The sequence below is a fragment of the Rhipicephalus sanguineus genome, chromosome 8 (genome assembly GCF_013339695.2).
Source record: "Rhipicephalus sanguineus isolate Rsan-2018 chromosome 8, BIME_Rsan_1.4, whole genome shotgun sequence".
Classification (NCBI taxonomy): Eukaryota; Metazoa; Arthropoda; class Arachnida; order Ixodida; family Ixodidae; genus Rhipicephalus; species Rhipicephalus sanguineus.
The window spans coordinates 147,591,680-147,604,834 of record NC_051183.1 but is presented as its reverse complement, the minus strand read 5'-3'; the positions used below and the strand labels follow the sequence as shown (position 1 = coordinate 147,604,834).

Sequence of the window (13,155 nt, the reverse complement as noted above, 5' to 3'; positions counted from 1 at the left end):
CTCCTGGCCGTTTCGTTAATAGGATATACACCAAATTTGGTATGGCGTAACGTGACTTTATGACGAACATAAATGATAGGTCATAACATGAAAATCATGATATCCATGTCATGAACGACATGATTTACATGCCACTGTTTTGGTACTCTTGCGGCCGTTTCGTTAGTTTGATCTATACCAAAATTGGTATGGCGTGACAATAGTGTATGACGAACACAAGTGATAGGTCCTGACGTGCAAATCATGACACGCATATCATGTACAGCATGATTTACATTTCACGCTCATGGTGCGCTCGCGGTCATTTCGCTAGCCTGATATGCACCAAAATTGGTATCGCGCGACGTGACTGTGTGACGGACACAAATAACAGGTGGTAACATGAAAATCATGACACGCATGCCATGCACAGTATGACTTACGTGCCACTCTCATGGCGCGCTGGCGGCCGTTTCGTTAGCTTGATATACACCGAAATTGGTATCGCGTGACGTGACTGTGTGGCGAACACAAATAACAGGTGGTAACATGAAAATCATGACACGCATGTCATGCACAGTATGACTAACGTGCCACGCTCATGTAGGGTATGATTGAGATGCCACGCTCATGGTGCACTCCCGGCCATTTTGTTAACTGGATATATACCTAAATTGGTATGGCATGTCAAGAGTGCGTGACGAACATAAATAGCAGGTCACGCATCGTATATATGTAGCAGAATATATGTTTCGTTAGCATGGCATATACCAGATTATACACGCATGCATGTATGACAATCTCGCGATATATAGCGAACTAGATGTCTCGACATGAATGACTTCATAAGCCGCAATGACAAACAAGACGATGTATGCAGCTCGTTGCTGGCTGCTTCGCATTACCTCGATTCCCACACTGCGTGGGATCTGCCGATTTTTTTTATAGCTTGTTTCCTGTTAGTTGCGATGCCCGGTGCATTTTCTAACTGCGTCGTGGCATGGGGACTGGGAAATTCGGGCGTTTTGAAGTTCTAATCACTTTCGTCTCCGCTATGGTGTGTCTTCGAAACGTAAGCCTTCATCGACATTATGGAGTCCGGTCCACTCTATCTAATACAATCGCAGAACAACCAGACTCTGAAATGGTCCTCGGTTGTTGCCGTCTGGGTATGTGAGGTGGACGCTGCTATGTGCATGTTTGCGCATATCAGGTTGCCGCTCTTTCCTTCTTGCTTTTTATTGCGATAGCAATTATATGGACATTCTCGGCTGAATTTTGCCGTCGCCGTCAATCAACGTATATGTATATATATATATATATATATATAGAAGCCCCAAGGACAAATAATTTAGAAAAATGCTCCCGAAGCGCGGAATCGAACCAGGGACCTCTTGCTCCGCAGCGAGTGGCGCTAACCGCTACGCCACGAAACGCAGACCCTCCACATGGCTAACGGCGAGCGTTATATACACACCCTTTACCGCTGGACGGACTCAGAGACGGCCGGTGCTTATAAGCGTTTCTTCATTACCAGCGAGATGGCGCTAGGAGCATGACGGGCGCATTTAAAAGTCGTCGGCGAGCTCGCTCGCTTCTTCTTATATTTGCGCAGGGAGAACCTTGCTCTTCCGCTGTCTGCTCGCGCGGTTTTCTGGTGGTGAGGGTAAGAGGGTTGTTTCAAGCTTTCACCGTGGTGTCCGCGCTCATATTACGGAGCGTACGAAAGTCACTCGAGCTCAAGGGACGCCGCTAAACGAACAAACAGACGATGAGCGCTAACTATCAAGTGTCACAGCTCGACACTTGAAGCACGCTAGTTTCCTTCGCTGCTTCGGCCGCCTTTGCAACAGGAGCGCTGTTCAAACTGAGAGTATCCATTGGCGAGCCTCACTTCGTATAGCATTAGTTTCTTGCTATCATATTCATTGCTTCGCCCTTTTTTCTTAAGGCGAATACCTTAGATTGCCCCATATTACGCGAAAAGTGATCGTCGACGTCGACACGAGGTGATGCAAAAGCTCATCATCATATGATGACGCCGTCGTGATGTCACAGATCGCCAAGAGAGAAAGAGAGAGAAGAGAAAGGCAGGGAGGTTAACCAGGTGGTAGTATCTGGTGTGCTAGCTTGTCACGTCATTATGACGCGATAAACATGATGATCTCATCACATGACATCGTCCTTGGCCAAAGGTGCTCCGATTCCGGAGGCACTTCAAAACCACGTGAGGAGCAGAAAACATGGAACGCCTCCGATCTCAGAGGTGGTGCAGAACCACGTTACCAGAACCACTTTTCCAGAATGAACCAACGCGCCCAAGAAAGCATTTCATTAAGAACCACGTTAGGTGCAGTTAACTTTGGGAAGGCTGGGGGGAGGGGGTATCAGCACAATGAACACAGAAGAAAAAGAACAACAAAAATCAGCGCAACTTGCACTAAGTCGCGCAAAGCTGAGTCACAGCAGAGCCGGTGGACACCTAACTTGTCCTGGCTTGGCTAGGCTTTCACCCTCTCACCTTTCTCTTTTTCACCCCTTGCTACTATGCATGGTTATGCCTGCTCTCTTTTTTTTCTATCTTTTGTTTCGCGTCTTTCTGTCTCTTTCTCTCTATGTCTGTTTCTTTTGTCTGTCTGTTTATTTCTGTCTAGCGAAACGAGCTCTTTAACGCTGTCGCGTTAGAGCTCGTTTCGCAGAAATTCCGGTGTCGGCGTCGGTGACGGCGTCGTTGGTTGTGAGCGAAAAATCTTTTCCGTGAGGGAAAAATCGAGAAAGATGCAAATAAAAATCTTCGGGTTTGAGTGAGAATCGAACACAGGCCGTCTGCGTGGCAATCACGTGTTTTACCACAGAGCCACGCTATTTCTTGAAACTGCTTCGGGAAAAAAAACACTATATGAATGTCATGTATTGGAACGAGTCTCATTAACGTATGTAATATTGCGTGGCAGAAGCGTAGAATCGCGCCAGGCGTCAAAACATGTGAATTGCGCAACGAGTGGGTGTTTTAAAGGCCCACCCATTACAAAGCGCTCAGACACATTTAATCATCATCAGCAGCAAAAGCACCAAAAAAGTGAACAGCTGCTTAGGTTCGCGTGTTGTCTTACGGACGCGTAGGGGGGCTTCGCTGATTCGCAAAAGGAATGATCATGGCGTAGTGGACACTTAACAACTGTACTTGCAGTAGGCATTCTGAGATACTTTGAAACGGCCAATGTTGCGCACTCATTCAGGCATGCACCGAGAACCGAAGCCAGGCTAGCAACTGACAATGCGATGCACACGCAGCCCGATTGCGCTATCGCGTTCTACTCTTGAAGGCGAAGCTCAAACGTCCTCCAAGTTTGTTTTTTTTCCCCTTTCTCTCTGTCTCTTTCTCTTTCTTTACACGTCTTTCTCTCTCTGTCCTCTCTTGTTCTCTCACCTTCCATCTTTCTTCTCTTTTTCTTCCCTTTATTTCTATTTCTCTATTTCTCTTTCTTTTTATCTCTCTGTCTCTGTACTCGTTCTCCACTCTTCCTTTTCCTCCTTCTCACCTTCGCATCTCTCCCCCTCACCCTCACCTCCCTTCCCTACCCCCTCGCTATACTATACTGTACAAAGCAATTCTATGCTCTGCTAGCGTGCCTGGATAGCCGAGTGGTTTCGACGCTGGCCTTCGGATCATGGGGACGCGGGTTCGTATCTCGCCTCGCCAAAAATATTTTTGCGGCAACAAGTTCGCTTCCTCTGTCTTTATATATTTCTATTTCTCTCTTCTCTTTGTACCCGTTCTCTCGCCGATCAGTTATTGCATACCACGCCGGATAAAACGGCGCACGTGTTCTGGGAGCGAAGCAGGAGAGGAAGAGGAGGAGGAAGAGAGCGCGTGCCGGTTCATGATGATGATCATTTTCTATCTACGACACACGGAAAACCTTGATCGTGACAGCTTTCGCCTTCCAGTCGTCTTAGGAGAGTTCATAAGGGAGCGTGTGGCTTTTTTTCTTTTCCGGTCCCTTCCCCCAATCGGGCCAGCAAATCGGGTACAACCTGTTTAACCTGCCTGCCTTTTTCTCTCTATAAGAAATTTTTGGTAAAGGCTGTGAACGATAGGTTTTCTCTATTAACCAGACAACACCAGCGGTCATCGGCGGAATAGGAGTCAGGCAAGTCTGTCAGCTGACCCCAGTGGCAGTCGCGCGTGATGCAGCGGCCATCTCGCTCCGGTTTGAAGCGGTCAGCGCCGCAAAATAATCGCGTGGCTACAGATACCATCATCTGTCGTCTCGGCAAAACGTACTACGTCGTACAGCCGTGTCGTGTTTCCGGGTGTAAGGCGCACTCCGCGAAGGTCAGCGACTCATTCGGTCAGTGACAGACTGCGCACGAGACGCCGTAACGATTTTGAACGTGAATACCATCTTCGGCTAGCACGACGGTTTCCGCATGACTGGATAACACGGGCTCTGAAGTGACGTCACAGACACACGTGCTCGACAGTGACATCAGCGTATTGCATGTGCACACTGCGCAAACATAAATAAATGTCGACAATGTTCCTGCGGCGTCATTTGAACTGGGTGTCTAACGCCGATGCCCTAACAATACCACCTCTGTCGCATGCCCCATCAAGCGGAATAGTTTCGACAACGTACAGACTGGCCGAGATCACAACTCTACTGCAATGTGTTTCCACAACGCTGATGGGTTGGTAAAAATCTTTCATCGTGCAATACAGCGCGTTGATATTGAGATGCTTGGAGCATTTTTAGAACGCTTCCGGTGTCGTCGAGTGTGTAAGCTATTGGAAGCGATCCTTACGGCATGTAAATTCAATCGCATTAATTGCGCTTGCATTTGCTCTGCCGGGGGGGGGGGGAGGTGGGGGGGTCGTGTGCGCCCTGTCTTGGCAGGGATCAGCAGAGGGCCCATACCTCTGTACGTGCTGTGTTTTCAGCGCTCAGTTTGCGTTGAAGCGATAGACGGCACGAAGGTCGCGTTGCTCGCTATAGCGGCCGCGTTTTGCTTACGCCTGCGTTTTGTTGCGTTAGGCCAGGTCGCATGCTAAATAAATTAGGTGCTACCCCTATTACGTACAGCATTTGAATTTGTTGCTGTCGCATTTGTCGCATAGCCCTTGCGACGAAACTGTGACTTTTTTTGCCATGTCTTCCTGAGCACGGTGGTGTCACGCAGTGAGCCAAGTAATCCTCTTGCATGGTGTGTGGAGTACTTGCAAGAGGAGTAATCCTCTTGCAATTATGGTGTGTGATACTGCAGTAAATATAGCTCAGGCGCGTTTGCTTCGAGATTATGGTGATCCATCAGGACATGGAACGTACCCACAAGCGTAGATAAGACAAAGAATGGGGTGGCCACAGGGAAAAAATGGCTCGGTAAACCATCCTGAAAAGATTAAAACGGGATTATAGTAGTAGCGTTTTGCACCTTTTTCTTCATCTCTTTAATCCATGCAAGATGAGCTAAGACTTGAAACCTTACTTCGTTACCGGAACGAGACGCTTGTAATTAAAATTCTGCCACACTAATTGCTCTGCATAAGACACCCTTAGAGCAAACTACTGCGTAGAGTTCTGGCCGCTTATTTTGCGAACAAAAGAAAATCGCGCTAGGAAAACCAAACATAAAAAGATTTACGATATGCATGTGGTTAGAATGTAGGGCGTGAGACGTGAAAACGAATGCATTCTTTCTTTTTGCGGAACGAGGTAGCCAAGCGTACGAAAACACGAACAAGAATTGCTGTAATATGAGCGACCATGTACTTGGGTAATAAATCCACATGATGGATGCAGGTGTAAGTTTTTACAACGCACACGGTAATTAATCGCGATGGTGCTCTACATTAAGCTGTAGCTATCAGGGCACCAGCTTTTCTTCAGCCATTTTTTCTTCAATTTTGCTTCGAGAGAGTAAGATAACTAGTATAAACGTCATGAGATCTGCCTAAGGTCGTATGCTCCGGCATACTACTCGGCAGAAGGGAAAACAATAGCTGCATTAGTTTGTAGGAATCCGTAATTGAACAAGTAGCGCAAAAGACAAGGACACAAGAAGAAACAGTAACACCAGACGAGCGCTAACCCCAAACTAAAGTTTATTCTCAGAAATCCACGCCTATTCATCAATCAACGCTAATCCCAAAATTACAGCGGTGGTCAAAAGTTCCCAGGCCGCTATCCCATGTAATCCCATGGCAGCGTGGCCTGGGAACTTTAAGCACCCCTGTACATCATCACGCATGAACACCTCATCCTGCTCCCAAAACGACAAAGTATTAGCCTCGAGAGGTTGGGGTGCCGCCTCCTGGCGGAAGGTCTGGATGACGTCACGGCACGGACTCTTTGACGGCCGCCGCGGCGCTATATACATAACATGCGCTCGCTGCTTACGCTGTTTGCGTTCGATTTTCGCTTGTCTGAAGCTTCTGTTGAATTACAAAAACAGCATCGATAATTTTCCTAGTAAAACAATGAAAAAAACTATAAACATTTTCTTCTGCACAATCGCCAACGGTGCCCGTCGTGCACATATTGAACGTCGAGGATGAGTCCGATTCTCGGCGACGGCAGCCGCATTCCACGGGAGTGAACAGCAAGAACATGCCTGTGCTTGGATAGAGGAGCACGTTAAAGAGTCACAGGTGGTCAAAGTTATTCTACAGCATGCCTCATAATCATGCCGTGGTTTTGACCCGTTAGAAATCAGTTACCTTATTACGTTGCGCTGTTCACGGGCGATTCCTTTAAGAGATACGGTGGTTTAGCCTCCGCAAGTTCACATCGGATCCGCGTATCCGCGGACAGCGTTTTTGCCGGTGTACCAAGCCCAGCGCACAGTTACAAAAACGCATGCAGTATCGAGCCTCGCAAAATGTTTCGAAAGCGCTCACCCTAGAATGCCGCAGCAGCGGATGTGCTAGTTTTAAAGCGAAAGCTATACCTAGTCGAGCGAGTTTCGCTGTGTACCTCCGCGTGGCCTTGAAGTGAAGGGCGGATACCCCGTGACAAGCCAGGCGCCGCCGCCGCTGCTCCGATAGCTGCCAGCCGTGTCCACGTGACTAACCACGTGGCTCGCCCCTCTACAGCCAGCTACAGCTGCCAGTATAGCATTAACCGCGCCACTTGTTCACACAACAGATCGTTTCGTGATGCTATTTAGTTGTCATTGGCCATTAAACACCATATATCACTTAGTCCCACAACGGCGCGCCTCTTGGTAATAAGATTTTGGCAAGTAAAATCCCCAGAATATAATTTCGTTATTATTATCCGAAGGACAATGCCATGGTCACTGAGGCAGGTTTCTATATCCTAAAGAACGCAACAGCAGAACTTCCAGTCGCCGTCACAGGCGGTAGAGTCACGCGACTCGAAAATAAACGTCACGTATGACGTGAAAGCACCGCCAAAATTTGAATTAAATTGAAAGGTGCTGCCTGGCGTTGGACAAGTACCGCTATTTTGCCGATGCCACTTGGGGAGAGGGGAGGGGCAGTAACGTACGCCGGGCCGCTTTGCGGTTCCCGTTATTTTTGTGCGGAATCATTACCGCCAGAACCAGAGTCGACAGCGACGCTTGCCGCTCTACCAATGACGTCATATACGTGACGTTTTTGCCCGGGTCACGTGACTCTCCCGCGTGTTACCGCGACCGGGAGTCTTGCTATTGTGCTCTTTAGGGTGTGGAAACGCGCGTCACGGAGCTATGTTGCGGTGGGGGACGGTTTGCTAGGAACGACTTCACACCTGGGACTAGCACTGGTCGCGCGACCCAGTTAGTCGCAAATGTCCGCAGTTGGTCGCTTTGGTCGCAAAGCTATCGGTTTTGCTCAGTCGCTCGCTGCTCAATTTTTCAGCCGCGCGGCTGCTATCGCAATTCTCTGAACCAATCAGGTGCGCAGGAACAGGACGTCAGCTTATTTTGCGAGCAAGGGCAATGCGAGCAGACGTGAATTCTGTGTGTTGACGGGTATAAGTCGCACGCAGGTGTGAACGTCGGTCGCGTAGTGATGTAATCAGGGTTCTGCCCAGAGGACCGGAGCCAGCCAAAGTCCCGGGGAGATGTCGAGGAGAGGAGCCCGGAGCTGTTAACAGTAACGTTTATTACATTATTACAGGTAGCGTGTTGCTACATGATGGGGTTAGCATCATGGAAGCTCTCGGGCTTCTGGGAGCTTCTCGGAGCTTGTGAGAGCTTGAGAGAACTTGTGAGAGCTTGTCCGGAGCGCATGGGCGCTCGCATTTTATGTCCTGGCCTTCCCAGGGTTCCCTGTAGGAAAAAACAATGGAGGCCAGGACAGTCCAATGAAAATTTCCATCTTCACCTCCGCCCCCAAAAGGGGAAGGTGAAACGCCGCCTCCTTCCCAACCCACGAAAGGAGAAAGAGGCATGTCCAGTACGTCCCGTGGCGAGGGAAAAACACTGCCCACCACGCACTACACGGCACAGCACGAAGACGTTGAGTCTTACGTGGAAGTCAATTTCGTAGTCTGTTGCAGTGAGGGGTATGCGGCGCCAGGCAGACCACGAATTGTGGAAACAGCGGCACCAAGGCGCCACGGAGAACGTGGGAAATGCATCTGCAGACGGTTCCCAGACGCTGGGCCCTTTGTCCGGGGCACCTTGACGACAAAGCAAGCTGCCTCGACGGCCAACAACTCTTCCTAATCTGTCAGTCGGTCAGGCGTGCCCAAAGGGTTTTACGAGGGGCGCAGACAACCTGAGATAATTAGACGAACGACTTTCGTTTTGTCGCCGCTCTTTGTGCATCTCTGGAACCGCTGACCCGGAAGAAATCAGGGTAGCCTTAGCCGCGACGTCTCATGCGTCAAAGCGGCGCCAAGCCAGGCAGGCCGATCATAACAGTAGTCACTTTTTGGTCGCCAGTCGCAATTGGTCACAAAACCACTGCTAGTCGCAGGTGTGAATGAACCTTTAGGCGGCATTCACACCGGCGACTGGCAGAAGTCCGCAACCGGCGAACGAGGAGCTACACACGGTGACTGACGTTGACACCGGCGACCTCGACGCGCCCTTCGTGACACACGCGATCGCTCCTGGTTACGTCTGTTCCGTTGCCACGGTCACGTAAAATAACCTTCGAGGTATCCCAACGTCATGCTCTTGCGCCACTTATTGGTTCAGGCACTTTGTGTCTCAGTCGCGACGCCCTGGAAAATCGGTCGGTGAGCGACTTCACCGAAACTGTCCCTTTTCGACCAGAGCGACCCTTGCTACCGTCGATTTGCATGAATGGATGGATGCTATGAGCGCCCCTTTCATAACGGGGCGTTGACCTGTGTGCCAACAAGCTCGAAAAAAAAAATTTTTATTTCTTTGTAGTCGGCCTAATACCTTCTGTACTTCAACTAAATTGGTCTCCTTATATAAAAAGAGGACCATAAATTCACAGCGCTACTCTCTGCCCCGCACGGCAGACTGACGTTCTTTGTCCCAGTATTTATTTTTGTCTACTCTCCCTACTTTTCCGTCTAGCGGTGTGCGAATATTTGAAAATTTCGAATAGCGAATCGAACAGCGTACTATTCGATTGTGTACTCGAATCGAATAGTGCATATTAGAAGTACCTAATATTTTTTCAAATGTTTTTCGAATAATAAACACCGATGAAAAAAAACTCAAAGAAACGAAACACTGGAAAGAGAGGGGCAACCTTGTTTTCATCATAAAATTACCAATATACAGGCAGCCCGAAGTTCTACGGGATTATCGACGCTATATTGATCACAGGATGAAGGCGTTAGTGAAAACTTGAAAGCGCGAACGACGAAGACGAAACACATACAACAGGACTTGCGCTTAACTTGCCACTTGGCAGAACATTGCAAACAATCTGCTTGTACCCCTTTATTTTGCAACACCACTTTTCTAAAAAGAGGGAGTTCGAAAACAGAACGCGAAATCGTCGAGGCTTACTTGATAAAGAAAGCAGGTGATAAGTGTGTCAGCAGCCCCTCTTTGCTGTTAAAAGAAAATGAAGTGGCTTTTCTTTCGACGTACATTGATACAACGTAGATTTGTTTTCAAATATCATGTTTTCAAAATAAACCCAGGCTATCTTTTGTGGGATGTGAGTGCATATGCATGAGCTTGATGCGGGGGTATATCACGATGTTCGTTTCCAATAAACGCCAGTTGCAAGTTAGGCGCAAGTCCTGTTTTATGTGTTTCGTCTTCGTCGTTCGCGCTTTCAAGTTTTCACTAATGATGGACCAACTCGCCCAAACCAAGGTATTGATGAAGGCGTCTTTGTTCAAAATTCCAGCGTCGTCGAAGCGACAGAGTAAGCAGTCCACTAATTTCATCATGACATTCATGGTGATGGTGATTCATGAGTATCGTTTAATATTTATAGGCCAGTTTTATTTAAAATTTGTTCAAAAAGTGCCACCTTGAACATGTACTCACTGCTGTATTTGAACCTGCAGTTAAAAAATATTTCTACGGCTCTAGTTGCTGCCGCATACAAGTTTGCCTCAGTTTGCATAATTATGTGTGTGTGTGTTGTGTGTGTGTGAGTGTGTGTGTGGGGGGGGGGGTGTTTTCGTCCGTTAAAAGTAATCGCAATGTTCCTTTGTTAAAGCACGTGAGTACTTCTTTCAAATGAAATGTTGCGAAATTCTTGGGCTCTTTTGAAAATGGCTGCCTTACTATTCGAAAACTAATCGGATAGTATTCGATTCGTATTCGATTCGGTATCATCGCTATTCGATTCGTATTTGATTCAGTTCACTATTCGCACACGCCTCGTCGCCAGTCCTCTAACCATCTCTTGCTTATTTCTGGAAAGGTAAACACACCTTTCCATTGTCCCAAAAATCCAAGGTTTCAGGTAGATCTAAGTGGCTATCAACTAGGCTTGTGCGAATATTCGAGCACTTCGAATATTTGAACGCATATTACAGTATTCGAATTCGCTTCGAAACGAATTTAAAGTATTCCAAATTTCGAAGTAATCGAAATGAACGAATAGGCATACATAAACCGCGTGTAACCCCCTGTAAAGGTGGTTTCATTGCAGTATAGTAGTGCTATGCCGTGAATACACCTTTCCAGGAAACATCCCTACTGCCGTGCGGCCCCACTTCAAGGTTAAATTAACATATTACCCTCACATCGATTCATCTTTTTTTTTTTAGTTTAAAAGCTTGTTATACCGGCTTATATGCACTCAATATAGTAAATTTAAGACGTAACGCATTTTACAGGTTATCACTTGCATTCTACCTAAAGTCAAATCCTTCTGCTATTCAAAGTTGCTTCCACTTCCCTTTGAACCAAAAAGAATGACATTTGCACATGCCTTGTTTCAATTAAAAAAAAATATTGTGCAGGTTAGTTGGCTGATGACAAACTTGCTCATTTTTCTTTATAACATGTGACATATACTATTCGAATTCGATTCGAAATTATTCGACCAAATCACTATTCACTTCGAATAAAATTTACTATTTACTAAAATTTACTAAAAATTACTATTCGCACAAACCTGATATCAACCAACTCGATCGCGCGACCCCTGTCGGTCGCCGGTGTGGATGCACCTATAAACGCCATTGCCCGCATATTAATCAAGTGCTGAAAAATAGTTTTCTCGCGCTCATTTTCGTCAAGCTTCCTCGGGTCATCGCTCGGAACCAATGTCACGATGGCGAGGTCTCGACAAGACGAGGGGGAAGGGGGAAAAAGGCATGGTGGTGGGGCTGTGCAGAGAATGCGCCATGACGGGTGGGCTTCGCCTGCAGGCACCAAAGGGATCGATTTTCCAATTACATCGCAATCACGATGCGCTTCACTCGGCACGGACGAACGAGTGCGCGAAGCTAGGAACGGCCGAACGCGCATGCGGATTCTACGACCAGATCCGCATGTTTTGCACAACCGCAGCCAGCGAAAATGACCGTCGACAGAATGCAGAGACCGCGCGGCGGCGCGAAATTGTGAAAGTTGTAAATTCGGGGGAGCGCGCGCTTACGGATGCGACCCGCTCTACGCGATAACGCCGTTCTTCTCTGCGCAATGTCTGCGTACGGTTCGCAATATTGGCTGGGCGCGCCGTGCAATCCGACACGTATGGATGCCACCCGCATGCGTTTTCTGAGATGTATGTTTGTGGAGAAGATAAGATAAAGAGCACCCAGAAGGATGAACTGATCTAAAGGGCCCCTAAACCAGACCCCTAGCCCCCCCCCCCCCCCGAAAAAAATTCCTGGCTACGGGCCTGCCCTAAACCACTCCGTGTTCAAAGACGAGAAATCTAGTGTATTCTTTCTTGCCTTCACTACCCTTTCAACTCGCGCTATCTCCTACTCGCCACTCATTTCTTCATAAAACACGTGTACAATGTCAGCACTAAACGTTGAGCATATCAGGATTTCGCGCTTTTTGGCTAGACGCTGTTATCTCCGCTTGCGCGGTCGAAAACGCACGAAACGAAGATAAATCAGTTGACCGCGCATGGTAGTCATGTCAGACAAGGAAAAACGGACGTGTGTCTTCATGGCAAAGCAGGGTAAGAGACAATTCACAACTGGTGTCCCTCGTATATGGACCAATCGAGAGCTTATTTCCTCATGACGTCATGTGAACGGACTGCTGGCGTCACGAGTTGTACCGAAAAGACTGGAAACACCAGGAGAGAATAATGCGCTCGTTCTTTGTATACGTAGGCAGGCAATATATCCAAAATAAACTTTGTGCTTGCATCTGCTTAGCTCTTGTGACCTCTTAACTGCGTAACGCTCGTACTTCTCATATGTATGCATATTTATGCAGCTTGGTATTTTATTGCGATAGCAATTATATGGACAGTCTCGGCTGAATTTTGCCGTCGCCGTCGCCGTCGCCGCCGTCATGCACCGCATATGTATAAGTATGTATATATAAATAAAAGCCCCAAAGAAAAATAATTCAGAGAAAAGCTTCCGAAGCGCGGAATCGAACCAGGGACCTCTTGCTCCGCAGCGAGCGGCGCTAGCCACTACGCCACGAAACGCTTTTTTTTTCTTTATTGCTACGCCACGAAACGCAGATCGTCCACGCAGCTAACGGCGAGCGTTATATACACATCCTTTACCGCTGGACGGACTCAGAGATGGCTGCGCTTATAAGCGTTTCTTCATTACCAGCGAGATGGCGTTAGGA

The 13,155-nt window shown here is 47.8% G+C and overlaps 1 protein-coding gene across 2 annotated transcripts in view; it reads left to right on the top strand.

Annotated features, from left to right (window-relative positions):
- LOC119402389 (basic proline-rich protein) overlaps positions 1 to 13,155 on the top strand; it is a 77,772-nt gene that overhangs the window by 55,101 nt on the left and 9,516 nt on the right. The gene's annotated exons all lie outside the window — the stretch shown is intronic.